The 16,931-nt window shown below is 39.4% G+C and overlaps 1 protein-coding gene across 1 annotated transcript in view; it reads left to right on the top strand.

Moving 5' to 3' along the window:
• Positions 1-16,931, top strand: part of nphp4 (nephronophthisis 4) — a 450,076-nt gene that overhangs the window by 266,222 nt on the left and 166,923 nt on the right. The gene's annotated exons all lie outside the window — the stretch shown is intronic.

Raw genomic sequence — 16,931 nt, 5'->3', positions numbered from 1 at the left:
AGATCCATCTGCTCTTTCAAGTAGAGAGGGCCAGCTATTTGCAGCATTCTGTTTGAAAGAAACTGTCTTCCCCTGCTTTCCATAGCAGGCGCTGCATTATTTCTGTCTCTCTCTCTCTCTCTCACTATTTGTGTCTGTCTCCAAAACACAGCTGCTGCTCCTTTTCTGTGTCATGATATGAACATTGTCACCTGTTTTACGTAGCTTTTGGTTTAGGTTTCTTTCCCCATGATAGACAGTTCAGATGAGCCTGCATTAGGCAGTTTTAGTATGATCAGCTTCCCCAATCTCCAGGACATTCTATTTCATTGAGGTTAAAGGCAATATTTCGAATCATGACTGTCTTGTCAAGCATACAAAAATAAATTGTGAGAAGGATACAATAATGTGGATGTGTGAAGTTATTGACTTTGCTAAGTAGAGATGCAGACTATTGTTTTAAATGATGAGAGACTGAATTGTTGATATTCAGAGGGACCGAGGTGTCCTTGTGCACAAATCACAGTAACAACATGCAGGACAACAAGCAATTAAGAAAACAAATGGTATGTTAACCTTCATAAGTTAATCATTGATATATTAGAGAAACAATTTTCACAATTATACAATGGCTTTGTTGGGACCACATCTGAATTGTGTGCACAGTTTTGGCCTTAAAGATAGTGGAGAAAGGCAGAGCACCTAAATCTGTATCATTGGGTGCAGGGAAGTGGAAGCAAAGGTGCTGAGCACAGGGTTCACAGGGGAACTTATGTGTTTTGTTTAAAGTTTTTCAATTCATTCATGGAATATGGGCGTCACTCCCTTGTCGTCTTTGAGAATGCAGTAGTGACGTGTCTTCTTGAACCACTGCAGATCATTTGGTGTAGGTACACACACAATGCCATTAGGGAGCGAATTTCGAGGCGGAGAAATGACGATATATTTCCAAGTTAGGATGGTGAGTGGTTTGAAAAGAAAGTTGCAAGTGGTAGTGTTGCCGTGTATTAGCTGACTTGTCCTTTGAGGTGTCATGGTTTTGAAGCTGCTGTCGAAGGAACTTTGATGAATTTCTGCAGTGCATCTTTCCGATGCGACTGAGTGGAGGAGATGACTGTTTGTGGATGTGGTGCCAATCAAGTGGGCTGCTTTGTCCTGGATGGTGTCAAGTGTGATGAGTGTTGTTGAACCTGCACCCATCTAAACTAGTGGGGAGTATTCTATCATATTCCTGACTTGTGCCCTATATATGGTGGACAAACTTTGATGTTCAGGAAGTGAGTTGCTCGCTGCAACATTCCTGACTTCTGATCTGCTCTTGTAGTCACAGTATTTATATGGTAAGTTCAGTTCAGTTTGACAATGTTTAGATGCCCTCTTGATAGAGATGGTCATTGACTGGAACCGTGTGATGTGAATATTACCTGCCACTTGTCATACCAAAACCTGGATATTGTCTAGGTCATGTTGCTTTCAGACACAGAAGCTTCGTCATCGTGAGGTTATTGTGCAGTTTGTTCTAGGAATCTTGGGACAGATACCATTGGAAGGAAAAAAGCATCTATTGAATGCATTGAAATTTGCCAAAAATAAATTGGTGATAAAAATACCAGCTGGGGCCTTCGCCTGAAGATAGTGTTGCCTCTTCACTGAGGATCAGGTGTTTATTCAGATATTGCCCAGATCAAAGGAATTTTTTCTGATGTCTGTAATGAAATCTTCCTAACATACCATTTGGTATAGTGTAATATAGTTCATGTACGTCTGGTTTAATAAATATTTTATTCTTTGTGTTAAAAGTACAGTGGCAGTCTCTTGTGAATGTGTTCAGTAACTGACTTCCATAGTTTCAAAATTACAAGGATCTAATAAGTCAGCTTTCGTTCTGAGATCTGACTTGTCCATATTAACATCAGCTGTGATCATAACACTGTGAAAAGATGGAAAATGCATGGAAGAAAAAGTTTTAAAAAACATTGTTTTTGGTTTTCCTTATCCTACCTATGAATCCATTTCACAGTAAATGCAAGTGTTTTCTTTACACCACCTACAGCGAGTTTAGTGTTTCTCTGTATGTGATTGATTCTGGAAATCATTTTCTATTATGCAAGTTCACTGAACTGAGATTTGGATGTGATGGAAATAAGACAAATAGGCACTCAGCTGCTAAATTATGCATTGAATTTATTTTAATGAAGCAGTTTTCTTGAGATGACGATTAAAGCCAATTGATTTTTGTGATGCACTCAGTGGAACTGCTTTGAACGTAGTGAGAGAGATAGAGCACTTCATTGACGCCAGTCTTAACTTCATGCAGACTGTTTGCTATTAAATTAAAAGTAGCTTATACATATTTTAAACTTATTGATCCAATATGATTTAATTTGAAGCAAAGTACTCAACTGAAAGTTTGTGTGAAATGCCTTAAAACCTGCTGCAAATAAAATAACAATTATAACAGAAGACAATTTGAAATGACTAAAATAGTACATCTTTTCCTGCAATTATGTATGTTAAAAAGGTACTGCTGCTTCTGCAGATCACGCTTTATTTGGAATTCCTGTGTCGTTGGCTTGGAGGTACCTGTTTTATGACAGTGATTTGCTGTTGTCAACAATAGTCAAAATGTATGATGGAGAAAGTGGTACAAATTTTTATGCTCAACTTTTCATATATTATTAGGGTTTTTTTCGGGCATGTTGGCTAAGTGTCACTTTGGGTATAGCATTATACAATTCAGGGTGCAATGGTTAATGACCATAGACTGAATCTGCAGAATCACAAGACCTGTTTAAATACAACCATTCCAACTGATCACATGACAACATCAATAATGTTAAAAGTTGATAGATTTTAGGAAGTGATTCTCTTCTACAGCATTGTGTTAGACTGTTTTCTTTTCTAAATTTGTCTTTTCATCTGAAAAATAAATTACATGAATGCTTAGTTTTAACAGTGCCTGACTGGGTCTGTATTAATACTCTGTGCTCATGATTCTCACATGAGTGCTGCTTTCAGGGATTCACTGACATTTATTTCCCATTTAGATCACTTTTGATTGCTGCATTCCATCAATAAATCAGAGGGAAGCAAGAATGTATACGTAACGGAATGATTGCATGGATTCGACAAAATACACTTAGCCCTTCTTTTGTTGCTTCAGGTGATCTTGCTCCCATGATCATATTGCCCAATTATTCATTCCATCCTCCAACAAGTGACCAAAACAGTTTCTCAAGATCAAACGAGATGTGGCTGTATACCTTTCAAATGTAACATTCTTGTCCTTTTCTGTGTTGGTCCCTTGCACAATAGATGGCTTACTCAGTATGCACTTACCTCACAGGCTACATGGGACTTTAAGATACGAGGGAGTCTCATTTACCCCACAGTTTGGACAGAATTTAATGAGAGGCACACAGTTCTTGATGTTAGAACTGGAAGTGAATGCCACTTCCCTTTCTGTGTCGGTGCCCCATGCACGTATAATTCATATTGAAATTTGAAAGATATGTGGCAGGCACAGGTGCTGGATCTTGCCATCAGATGTCAATGCAGCAGATATGAGTGGCCTTAAAAGAGCTCCAGCATAAACAAGGAGGCTTCATTCCCAATGGGAAAACCTACAATGCCATTAAGGAGGGAATTCTGGGACTTTGACATTGAAGCAATATGTTTCCAAGTCAGAAAGATGAGTGGCTTGGAGGGTATTTTGCAGGCAATGGTATTCCTATGTACCTGCTGCCCTAGATGGTAGTACTGTTGAGTTTGAAAGGTGTTGTCTAAGGAGCCGTGGCGAATTGTGCTACCAGATTCCCTTGCTTTCAGCATGTTCCCAAAACTAAAATGCAGCTTTATTTCTCCAAATTACTGACTTCATGTTCATGCAATATTTGTGCATTTTCCTGCTAAATGAATGAAATTTTTGTGTCGACATTCTCCCTCTGATGCATGAGCTACACTGCCCATTGATGGGACAATTATGTGACTTTTATTTTCATCATTTTTCAACAACTACTGTTCTTACTATCAGTTGGCCCTATCCTCCTCTGAGCTTGATTTTCCATTTTCTGCCAAATATTTACTTCCAGCTTTACAATTTGAACAAGTTAGACATCTGATCGGTATTCCTTCTCCTTCCCTTACGACCAAGGTGCTGCATTAGAGATGCAGTCTTTTTCATGAGATGTTGACCTGTGACCCTAATCATTGCCTGTTCAGCTGAACATGCGGATCTCAAGTTCAGGGATGCCTCCAGGTACATTTCCAAATAATAATTTCTCAAGCAGCACTATCCAAACAGGATAAAATGAGAACATAAAGTGTACCAATCTAGTGGTTTCGTCCTAGCTCACTTCAGCACACCACCTGTGATGCAGAAGAGTTTCCCCCTAATATATGCAGCATGAGGAAATTCTAGAATTAGTTCTTTCTGCATCAACTTATGCCTCTAAATTTCTTGTCCAATTCTTAATTTTGTTAATTGCTTTGAGCAGGAAGATTCTGGGTTTCAAAGGCCATTACCGGATTTGAGCACACAATGCAGGCTGACACTCCAAGATATTACTCCATTGTCCAGATTGCTATCTTTCCAATGAAACTGTAGCTGAAACCTTTTGTTCAAGTTGATGAAGGTGACTAATGGAACAGCTTTTTAAAAAAAAAAATCACTCCTTTCCTCAGAGAAACCTTGAGAAAATTGAGGCAAAAGCATTTGAAGCAAAGTCCCTTTTCCTATCACTTCGAGTGGGCAATAAAATGCATATTAAATATAAGATTAATTTCAGCAACTCTGTTACTGTATTAGAAATACTCTGTGAAAAAACAAATCTTTTTATCTTATTATGCTCAGTGACAAATGCTGATTTCAAATACCTGCCTTGTTGCTCAAAATGTTATTATATGGTAAGGTTATTTTTACCATTTTCTTTAGCTAATGAAATGAAAATATTTTTGTAGGAAGCGCAACTTTTATTTAGTATCTTGGAGCTTTTTGGATGATATTTCATCTGACAGCATCTGCCCTCCATGCTGCAGTTTTGTGACGGTGATTGGGTATTATTTCTCTTTGTTGTCAGGTTGCTGCAAGGGGCTGACACAGCTTCAGGTAGCAGACAGGTACACAGATGTCAGGCCATGCGCGTTGTGTTAATTTGTTTCTGTTCTTCTCTGCTATTCCCCTGGGCTCCAATATTATTGAAGGCATGCCAATTAAACCGCTTGGGGATTAGTAGGTGTGAAAAGCGATCACAGCATTTTGGTCTTTAACACTGGTAGAAGAAATGAACTGGAAAAGAGCAGATCTTAATGATCATGTGTGGCTGATTGGCAAATAGAAAAATACAGATTAGGAACCATTTGGCAAGGAAGCGAACTATTGACTTTAATATTCTTTAATTCTTTTTGAATTTGACACTTCATCTTAAATGATATCAGAGTGAAGACATTAAGACATTTACACAATACTGTTGAATTAGTTCTAGCTCCTTGTGCATCAATCAGCCAGAGTTTGGACCCAACCCTGGTAGAATCCTGATGAAGGTAGTTCGTCAAGTCTTAAGGAAAAGTAGGAGTCTTTGATAATGCTGTTGTTTGTTTATGATGTCCAAGTTTATTTTTGGGAGCTCTTCCTTTGGTCTGCTGCCTAAAAGAAAATGATAGTCACTGTAGTTTTAAATAATGTGAATAAATAATCTTGACTGAGTTGCTGTTGTTTTTAATAAAAAAGCAATAAGGGCGGCACGGTGGCTCAGTGGCTAGCCCTGCTGCCTTACAGCGCCAGGGACCTGGGTTCAATTCCTGCCTTGGGCAACTGTCTGTGTAGAGTTTGCACATTCTCCGTGTATCTGCGGGGTTTCCTACGGGTGCTCCGGTTTCCTCCCACAGTCACAAAGATGTGCAGGTCAGGTGAATTGGCCATGCTAGATTGCCCGTAGTGTTAGGTGCATTAGTTAGGGGAATGGGTCTGGGTGGGTTGCTTTTCGGAGGGTCGGTGTGGACTTGTTGGGCTGAAGGGCCTGTTTCCACACTGTAGGGAATCTAATCAGAACCAAACATCAGGTCAAGAGATTAAAATGTACCTGAGTAGGTAAACTTACAATCTGTATTTATTTTGTCGACCTTGCTTATTTATAAACATGGTGAAGGTTTATAGATTTTTTTAAAAAGTTGTAAAAGTGGTAATGAATGAGTTAATGTGTTAAGGGGAAAGTCTGATTGTTTGAAGTGTGGTCGGTTTGAGATAAGTAGCAGGACAACAACAGTAAAAATCATTAGTGCAGCAAGTTGCAATGGCAGCACTTCAGGGTGCAGTTTGGCAAGATAAGAGACAACTCTATCTCTCACACGTACATAAACACAGAAAGTGAGATTAATGGAAAATATCTCATGTCTGTTGTTCTCTGTCTTTGTGGCCAAGTTTTCTCTCTTTCTCATCGATGAAGCCTCTAGTATCTCATTAGGGTCAACTTGTTTGGGTTTGATCCTTGACAGTGAGTATCAGCTTTGTTCAGCCTCCGATTCCAATATCACAGCCAAAAATGATTTTGCCTTCAACTACGATCAGCATTTCTACTTGGTAGGAAGAGTTTCTGGATAGCCATGGTTGCCAAATACAGGGGGTGTACATAAGCTGCATGGGATGCAGCAGTCAATTGCAGGGCTCCAGCTCAGGGCAGCTATGGCGCAGACTGGAATCTGTAACTCCGTGGTCTCTATGATTTAACACTCATGGAATCATAAAATCTTTTATAGCACAGAAAGAGAACAAATGACTATCCTCTGAGAAGAAATTCCTTCACATAACCGTTTTAAATGAATGCCCTCTTAATCTGTACCTCCTACCCAAGTTTGAGATTCCCCTCCCAGAATTGGTGGAAGTATCTTCTCAACATCTACCTCATCAAACCCCTTCAAAATCTTTTATGTTCCAGTCAGATCAGCCCTCATTCTTCTCAACTGCAGTGGATCAAAGCCTAACTTCTTTAGCATTTCTGATAAGTCAGTCTATTCATCCCAGGAATCAATCTCGTGAATTCCTTTTGAACTGCTTCCAGTGCCAGTACATCTTTTCTTAAATATGGAACCAAAATTGTACAGTTATACCAAGACCTCCTTATATTTAAATTCCAATTCCCTAACAATAAAGACCAAAATTCCACTTCCTTCTTAATTATCTGCTGTACCTATATGCTAACATTTTTGTGTCACATGCACAAGAATACCTGGGACCTGGTGTACTTTGCTGGACTATCTCTCCATTTATATAGTCATCTGCCTTTGATTCTTCCTACCCAAAATGCATGATCTCAGATTCTCCTACCATGAATTCTATTGGCCAAGATTCTCCCCACTGACTCAACGTACATCTACCCTGTGCACATTCCCATATGTCCCCATACATGTCCTCCCACCTATTTTTGTATCATCATTAGATTGAGATACTTTATACTCTGTCCCCTCCTCCAAGACATTCATATAGATAATGAATAATTGAGGCCCCAGAACTGAGGCTTGTGCAGACCACTAGTTTTGTATTTCCAACTTGAAAAATGAATTCATTATTCCCAGTTTGCTGAGCATTATGAACTAACTGCTTAATTGTCTGTGATTGCTCACTTCTGATCTTCCCCTTAGTCTGTTTTCGCAGCCCTTCATGCCTGTGTGATTGCCTTTGTTTAAGTTGAGGACATTGGTTTGAGACCTGAGTTAGCCTCCCTTGGGCTATTCTATTCTACTCTAAGTTTGAAATTCCACCATGTTGTGATTGCTCATCCCTCGAGGATGCATAACTTTGAAATCTTTTGTTAATCCTACCTCATTATGCATACTGGATTGAAAATGGCTCGTTCCTGCTCCAGGGAACAATCCCTGATGTAGTCTACAAATTTGTCTTCCATGTTATCCTTACCCATCTGATTTATCCGTTCAAAGTGAAGTTTAAAATCAATCCTGAGAATCATAGCACACTTCTTATGTCTCAATTATTTTCTGATTTAGATTTTATCCTACAGTGAGACAACTCTTTGAGGCCTGTGGACAATTCCTGCAAGTAACTTCTTTCCTTGCTATTCCTTATTTCCACACAAATTGATTCCCTATCACAACTTTTGCACCGATATCATTACTTGCCAACACCCCTGTATCTTTCTTTATTAACAACACTGTTTTTACCTCATTTTTATTTTGCCTGTTTTTCCAAAACCTTAAGTACCCTTGATAATGAGTTATCGGTCCTGGTCACCCTGCAACCACACTGTTATAACCATCAAATCATTTTTATTTATTTCTATTTGTGCTGTCAACTCATTTATCTTGTTACAGATGCTACTGTCGTGAATTGATACACTGTAAATGGGGAGTCACCACATGGTAAGATATCAAGAAATCAGATACACAGGAACAGTCTGCAATTTCCATCTCTTAAATTTTATTTTGCAATGCAAGCTTGCCTTTATAAGGGAGTATTGATGTGTCAGAATCAGTCATGTTTGTTTGTTGATATAATTAAGAAAAATAATTCCTCATAGTTTTATCCACCTTTTTACAATTAACATCCAGGAAGCCAAAAGTCATTTGATTTTGTAATGTTAAAGCGTGCAGAGCTGTTAGTTATTAGCATATTGCTTTGACCTCAACTTTAATCAGTATTTGTGCATCATAATTTGGTGCCATATCGGAGGTGAAATGACCATCGTTACAGTAATGGATTGTCCTGTGCTAATTAAAATGATGCAGCTGGTAATGCCATCAAAAGAAATGCTGTTTAGGTGCGTTATGTACCTTCCTTGAGTTGATCTTGCACTGTAGTTCAAAGTGAATGCCATAGATGTTCTTCCACTGAGTAAATCTTAGTGTCTCCAATATCTCGCTACAGCCAGTGAACATTGCATTCCTGTCCCTTGTGTACGTATGAGATTGATTGTAATTTAGCATCTAATGGGCTTAATAGGATTGTTATGCAGGTTATCATGCTTAGAAAGAAACGCTTGCATTTGTGCAGCGTCTTTCATGTCCCAAGGATGTTTCCGAAACCACTTTACACCCAATGATATATTTTCAAACTGTAGTCGCTGTTACATTATAGAAACCCATTTGTGCACAACTGGTCTTGCATACTGTAATATGATCATTCACTTGAGTGATGTTGCTGAAGAAATAAATAACAACCCTTCTCTTGATCTTCCACTTGATCTTCACCTATATGAGACAGAAGACTGGATTTGGTCGAATTCCCTGTCAAGACAGTATCTCCTCTGAATCAGAGTACACAAATCACCAAAAGCTAATCGACATCTGCAAAAAATAATTTAAAAGGCTCATGCATAATGTCTTCCTTTATCTCAAGAGGCTTGAAATATGAAGGAGTAGAAGTTATATTCATGATTTGTAAAGTTCTGTTCAGATTAAGTTTGGAATGCTACATTTGAATCTGGGAATAACACCTCAGAGATGGTATATTAGCATTTCAGGGAGTGCAGTACAGAACAATACCAAGGTTACAAAAGTTATACTATATTACCAAATTATATTAACTGGTTGCTATAGACCAGGCTCATGCTTCTTTGCATTTGATTATGTGTGATTCAGTTGAGGCTTTGAAATGATTAAAGTTTGGATAAAGAGAATCAATGTCCTCCAGTGGGAGAGTTTGGGAAAAGGGAATCAGTTTAAAATTAGAGCAAAGTCATCCAGAGGTGATGTCCGAAAGTGTTTTTTTAATCTGAAGGATATTGGAAATCTGAATTCTCTCCTAAACAAATCTGAAAAATGGAGAATGAATTTAGAATGTCAAGATTGAGTTGACATATTTTTGTCAGGCATGAGTATTAAAGGTTGCAGAACTAAGGGGATTATTGGAATTAAGATACAGATCAGTCATGATAGAGTCATTGAGATATACAGCACGGAAACAGACCCTTCGGTCCTTTGTGTGGAGCCACAGAAAATGGGGGTGATACTAAATGAATATTTTGCATCAGTATTTACTGTGGAAAAGGATATGGAAGATATAGACTGTAGGGAAATAGATGGTGACATCTTGCAAAATGTCCAGATTACAGAGGCAGAAGTGCTGGATGTCTTGAAATGGTTAAAAGTGGATAAATCCCCAGGACCTGATCAGGTGTTCACGAGAACTCTGTGGGAAGCAAGAGAAGTGATTGCTGGACCTCTTGCTGAGATATTTGTATCATCGATAGTCACAGGTGAGGTGCCGGAACACTACAGGTTGGCAAACGTGGTGCCACTGTTTAAAAAGGGCGGTAAAGACAAGCCAGGGAACTATAGACCGGTGAGCCTGACCTCAGTGGTGGGCAAGTTGTTGGAGGGAATCCTGAGGGACAGGATGTACATGTATTTGGAAAGGCATGGACTGATTAGGGATAGTCAACATGGCTTTGTGTGTGGGAAATCATGTCTCACAAACTTGATTGAGTTTTTTGAAGAAGTAACAAAGAAGATTGATGAGGGCAGAGCCGTAGATCTGATCTATATGGACTTCAGTAAGGCGTTCGACAAGGTTCCCCATGGGAGACTGATTAGCAAGGTTAGGTCTCATGGAATACAAGGAGAACTAGCCATTTGGATACAGAACTGGCTCAAAGGTAGAAGACAGAGGATGGTGGTGGAGGGTTGTTTTTCAGACTGGAGGCCTGTGACCAGTGGAGTGCCACAAGGATCGGTGCTGGGCCCTGTACTTTTTGTCATTTACATAAATGATTTGGATGCGAGCATAAGAGGTATAGTTAATAAGTTTGCAGATGACACCAAAATTGGAGGTGTAGTGGACAGCGAAGAGGATTACCTCAGATTACAACAGGATTTGGACCAGATGGGTCAATGGGCTGAGAAGTGGCAGATGGAGTTTAATTCAGATAAATGCGAGGTGCTGCATTTTGGGAAAGCAAATCTTAGCAGGACTTATACACTTAATGGTAAGGTCCTAGAGAGTGTTGCTGAACAGAGCGACCTTTGAGTGCAGGTACATAGCTCCTTGAAAGTGGAGTCACAGGTAGATAGGATAGGGAAGAAGGCGTTTGGTATGCTTTCCTTTATTGGTCAGAGTATTGAGTACACGAGTTGGGAGGTCATATTGCGGCTGTACAGGACATTGGTTAGGCCACTGTTGGAATATTGTGTGCAATTCTGGTCTCCTTCCTATCAGAAAGATGTTGTGAAACTTGAAAGAGTTCAGAAAAGATTTACAAGGATGTTGCCAGGGTTGGAGGATTTGAGCTATAGGAAGAGGCTGAACAGGTTGGGGCTGTTTTCCCTGAAGCTTCGGAGGCTGAGGGGTGACCTTAGAGTCATAGTCATAGAGATGTACAGCACAGAAACAGACCCTTCTGTCCAACCCCTCCATGCTGACCAGACGTCCCAACCCAATCTAGTCCCACCTGCCAGCACCCGGCCCATATCCCTCCAAACCCTTCCTACTCATATATCCATCCAAATGCCTCTTAAATGTTGCAATTGTACCAGCCTCCACCACGTACCACCCTCTGTGTGAAAAAGGGGTTTTCAAATTTTATGAGGGGCATGGATAGGATAAATAGACAAAGTCTTTTCCCTGGGATCGGGGAGTCCACTACTAGAGGGCATAGGTTTAGGGTGAGAGGGGAAAGATATAAAAGAGACCTAAGGGGCAACTCTTTCACGCAGAGGGTGGTACGTGTATGGAATGAGCTGCCAGAGGAAGTGGTAGAGGCTGGTTAACTTGCAACATTTAAGAGGTATTTTGATGGATATATGAATAGGAAGGGTTTGGAGGGATATGGGCCGGGTGCTGGCAGGTGGGACTAGATTGGGTTGGGATATCTGGTCGGCAGATCCAATTGAACTGGTGAAATAGGCATAAAAAGCTGACTGAACTTCCCCTGTTACCATCTTCCTGTGTAGTGCTCCATCAAGAATGCACAGAAGTATTGTGCTTGATTCCAGTCTTGTGAGTCCAAACAGAAATATTGATCTAACTTCATTTTAAGCCACATTTGTTTCTGCCAGGTATATTTACAATGTTCAACTTTTTTTTTATTCGTTCATGGGATGAGGGAGTTGCTGACTAGACCAACGTTTATTGCCCAGTAGGCAGTTAAGAGTCACCTTTGGTCTGGAGTCACATGCAGACCAGACCAGTAAGAATCGTCTCCCTCGTTTTGCCCCTTGAATTTTACCATTCCTGTGCTGTTGTCAGATTTGCTTCTTATGAGATTCGTTCTCTTTCACCTCTGGCCAGGAATTTTCGCAGAGTTGCTCCAAATCTTGTTGCCACTTCACTGGAAGTACAGGGAAAACTGTTTATGCAGGTAAACAAGGTGACTTCCATGCCACCAGGAAAGTTATGGAAGTGAACGAAGAATATCCCGTATGTTTATGTCGAGCCCTGTATTTGAGAGTTATTATTTGTTAGTGATTTTTGAGAAGATTTGTAGCTCAGGTTGATAAGTATGTAAGTTAGCTTCCAGCTCAGCGAGCTAACTTACTTAGTTATTATTTGTTTTACAGCATGAGGCAGTGCAGAAGACCTACACTATAACCCAATCTATGATCCACTTGAACTCTACTCCCTAAATGGCAATATATATAGATAAAGGGGTGGCATGGTGGCTCAATGGTTAGCACTGCTGCCTCACAGCGCCAGGGACCCAGGTTCAATTCCAGCCTTATGCGACTATCTGTGTGGAGTTTGCACATTCTCCCTGTATCTGTGTGGGTTTCCTCCGGGTGCTCTGGTTTCCTCCAACAATCCAAAGATGTGCAGGTTAAATGAATTGGCCATGTCAAGTTGCTGTTAGTGTTCAGGGATGTGTAGGTTAGGTGCATTAGTCAGGGATAAAATGTAGAGTAATAGGGTAGGGGAATGGGTCTGGGTGGGTTGGTCTTGGGAGGGTCAATGTGGACTTGTTGGGCCACTCGGCTTGCTTCCACACTGTAGTGATTCTATGAAGACCATGCTGGAAGTTCCCTTAGCTCCAGTTGGACCTATCTCCATTTTACAAATGCACGTATATATTATGTTTTAACAAATCCCACCCCATCACGATTGCTTTAACTGTTGTTGTCAGCAACAACATAATAGATCAAAAAATTAATTCTTGCCAGAAGACAGGACAAATATGACTTTAACAATTTAATTACTGTTTTGTTATTATGCATTGCCAGAGAGAAATGTAACATAACTCTTTGAGAGGCCATATGAACACATGGAAAGCATAATTAATCTGGAAACTAATCATATCATCGAGTTTGATATCCCAAAGGACAGAGGAGGCCAGACTGTAATATAAAGCAATAATAATAGGCCTTCATTATTATGGAGGTATTCACCAACAATCACGTAATCCTTTATAGATTTATTCAACGGATCTGTTGTACCCGTAAGGAAAAAAGTAATGTAGATAAGGCCAGTAAGGAAAAGAACAAGAAACTGGCTCTGGTTGCTTAAGGCTACATCATTGATATAAGGAATACTAATAGGGTAAGCTCATTAATTCCAGTGCTACTGTTCTTCTCCTTCTAAACTCAAATGCTTAAAGCTGAAGTGTTCTTTTGTTTTAATGCCCTACTTGTAATTTCTTAGGTTAGTTTCTTACTTGGGAAATCAATCAACCAGTGCTCTCTCATATTACTTGTGCTAATTTTATAGTAGACTTGACCATAATAATTTATTGTTATGTGTCAGCATCCATTTTAAAACAAAGTTAATTCTGGAACTTTCCAAACTCATTGCATTCCATGTTTTAAAATTATGGATAGGACAACCTCTGCACTGGACTTGGTGCAGGCAATGCATTGAACTTGGCACCTTTTTGGTCTATATGACAGTGCCATTAAACTGACACATTTGTTCAAGACTTGGCTGTTACCTGCTGGAATGGATGGATTCTGTCTGGGTTGCAGTCATGACGATTTTGGCAACTTGGCCATAACCATGTTGGCAGAAGAATAAGAATTCGTTCCACACTCATGCTAAGATATTAAATATCAAAGGGCTTGGAGGAAAAGCAGAATGGCTCTTCGGTACTGAACGATGCAGAAATGTTTCTCCCTGCCTCCAAAACAAGAGAAACATTTAAATTGGGAAAATCTGAGATAATGTGAGCAATCTCACAGCAGGTCCATAAATGCATCATTAGAGTTTTACAGAATTTGCTGATTTGTTGTATGTTGGAAAACATACATGGATCAACTTTGATTCTTATTTAGATAAAATGATTTCCAATGTATGAAATAGTATACAAAACTCACTTTAAAAGTAAAGTTCTTGGTCATTAGTAATTTATGATCCATCTCTCTTCCCACATTTTTCATCAGAAGAATTCAGCTTAGCATTTGACTTAAAATGGACTCTGAATTCAACTTAGTTTTTTTTACCTCATCTGTATAATATATTATGAGAAAATTATTTGTTTTTCATTTTATGTTTATTTTTGTGAAAGAAGACTATTATGACACGGACAGCTTACTGTCTAGAAAATTAAGTTGGAAAGATAAAGTACAGCACACAGTTTTAAAGAAGACGAAAAGATTTGTTTCTGATTGAATTTTGCTTAAAATAGGTATTATGAATCAGACATTAGCTTTTTACATTGAAAAAGGTTTGTGATTAAAATTTGTACGGCCCGGATTTCAGGCAGTAAACAGATTCCTAAATTGATGGCTTTCTTGGTAATTGTATTAATCAAACAATCCTTGCCTCATAGACTAAAGTTCCCAAATCAATTTTATTATTTTGTTTTTCACAATTACGTCCTTGTATCATAAATTTACCTCAAAGCACATATTATACTGTCCTTTGAGACTTGCTTTACTTAATGTTTGTATTGTTTATTAATATGTTCATCATTCATTATGATTGATTTGTAGCTTATTTGTAACCTTAGGAAACTAATTTACAAACATAGAAATATATCCAGTTGGAAATAGTTTTTTCTAAATTAAAATTTTAAATGCAGGGAACCATAAAGCATGACAGCTTCCTGATTAATTCATTCTGATGGATAAAGTAAGTTTTTGATTTCTTTTCTATCCTGTGCAATTCATGACACAAAGCTATGTCGCCCAGTGTTGTAGCAGCACACATGATGGTTGCCATGATGAATGTGCCATTTCCAATCATTTTAGAAGTGTGAACAAAAAAAAACTACTGAATTATTAGGATGGTGCAGAATGTTTGCATTTTAGCAAGTTATCTACCTACCATTTCCAGAAACAAATTGAAAACCTATTGTGATGTGCTTTCATCAGGTTGCAAGCATTGACTGCTGGGTTGTGGTTCAGGGAGTAGTTATTAACTGCACATATATAAGCTGCATAATCTTAATTCCTATCTATTTAAAGCTAAGCAATAGAATTTTTAAAACCTACTCCTATGGTTCATAGGATGTGAGCATCACTGGAAGGCAATCATTAGTTGGCCATCCCAGTTAAGTGTTGAACACTTTGTTGTGGGTGTTTGGTGACATGAAGGCCAGACCAAGTTGGGATGATGCATTTACGTTCCTAAAGGACATTAGTGAACCAAATGGGTTTTTATAGTTCCATGGTCATTCGGAGATCCCAGAAATGCATTATTCTGTTGAAACATCTGAGCTTCTGCTTGAATGAGTTTGAACAGTCCAATCGCTGCCATCAGTTTCACAGCCTTTATTACAAGGTTTGATGTTTCAAGTGTTTTGCATTTTCATTTATTGGAATTTTAAAGATAATTGACATTTTTGGTATAGGAGTGTTTTTAACACGGTGGATAATTATTACATTAGTTCCATCCAAATGTCTCTGTAGGGTTCATGGGTTTTATATCAAATAAAATGAATGAGTGCGGAATAAGTGGAGGGGCATAACCCAACATAGGGATATAAAGGGGACTTCTTGAATTGTTCTTTCAAAAGATTACTTCCTTCCCCCATAACACCTCTGAAGGGGCATGGATCACAACCCTTTAAAAAGCTAGCTCAACTACCTGCAAAATTGTAGATGATTAGGCCGTGCCAATCTCTGCAATCGGATTGGCCACTTTGGGTATGTCAGATGTTGGCTTGTGACATAAACTAGGCTGCATGTTTAAAATATACTCCTGAAAGTTGAAAAGCCCAGGAATAGGGTCTGGAATCCTGACATCAAAATTTGCCTGTCATTTTTAAAGTGTTCCCTAGCCATCCTGAGTTGGCGCAAATCCAGGCCAAGATCTTTCTCAGAATTACTCCTGAACTGGCCTTCTGAAAATGCTCATGATGGATAAGCTGATGTCTGACTCCTTCCCCTGTGAAGTGGTGAGGAACCCTTGCTTTGAGTGCATACTAAAGTCATCCGGAGAGTCTCCAAGCAGCGTGTTTAAAGTGATGAAGAACCCTTCAATGCTCAGTCCATGCTGTCATATAGAGTGCCAGTGTATCCATTGAGCTGCCTGCTTTAATGTTTGCACCTCAGATCTTTTGAAAGAAGGAGCATGAGCCCAAAACACTTAGCGGACCCCTTGAGAAGTCCTCTTCTCATTGAAATTTCTAAGATATTGATTTGCATTATAGAATTATAGAAAGGGGCGGCACGGTGGCTCAGTGGTTAGCACTGCTGTCTCACAGCACCAGGGTCCCAGGTTCAATTCCATCCTTGGGCAACTGTCTGTGTGGAGTTTGCACATTCTCCCCGTGTCTGCGTGGGTTTCCTCCGGGTGCTCCCGTTTCCTCCCACAGTTCAAAGATGTGATGGTCAGGTGAATTGGCCATGTTAAATTGCCCATAGTGTTAGATGGATTAGTCAGAGGGGGTGGGTTGATCTTCGGAGGATTGGTGTGGACTTGTTGGGCCGAAGAGCCGGTCCCCATACTGTGGGGAATCTAATCTCATCTAATAAAGACTCCAAGTTGTCATAACTGAGCCCACGAGATTTGAGAAATTTTTTTTTGCTCATTGTGTTTCACATATGAAATCCACTACAGGAAGGCAGAGACGAAG

The sequence above is a fragment of the Chiloscyllium plagiosum genome, unplaced genomic scaffold (genome assembly GCF_037043375.1).
Source record: "Chiloscyllium plagiosum isolate Xiang-an unplaced genomic scaffold, Cpla_swu_hap1 HiC_scaffold_37, whole genome shotgun sequence".
NCBI lineage: Eukaryota > Metazoa > Chordata > Chondrichthyes > Orectolobiformes > Hemiscylliidae > Chiloscyllium > Chiloscyllium plagiosum.
This window is presented reverse-complemented; position numbering and strand designations above follow the sequence as displayed.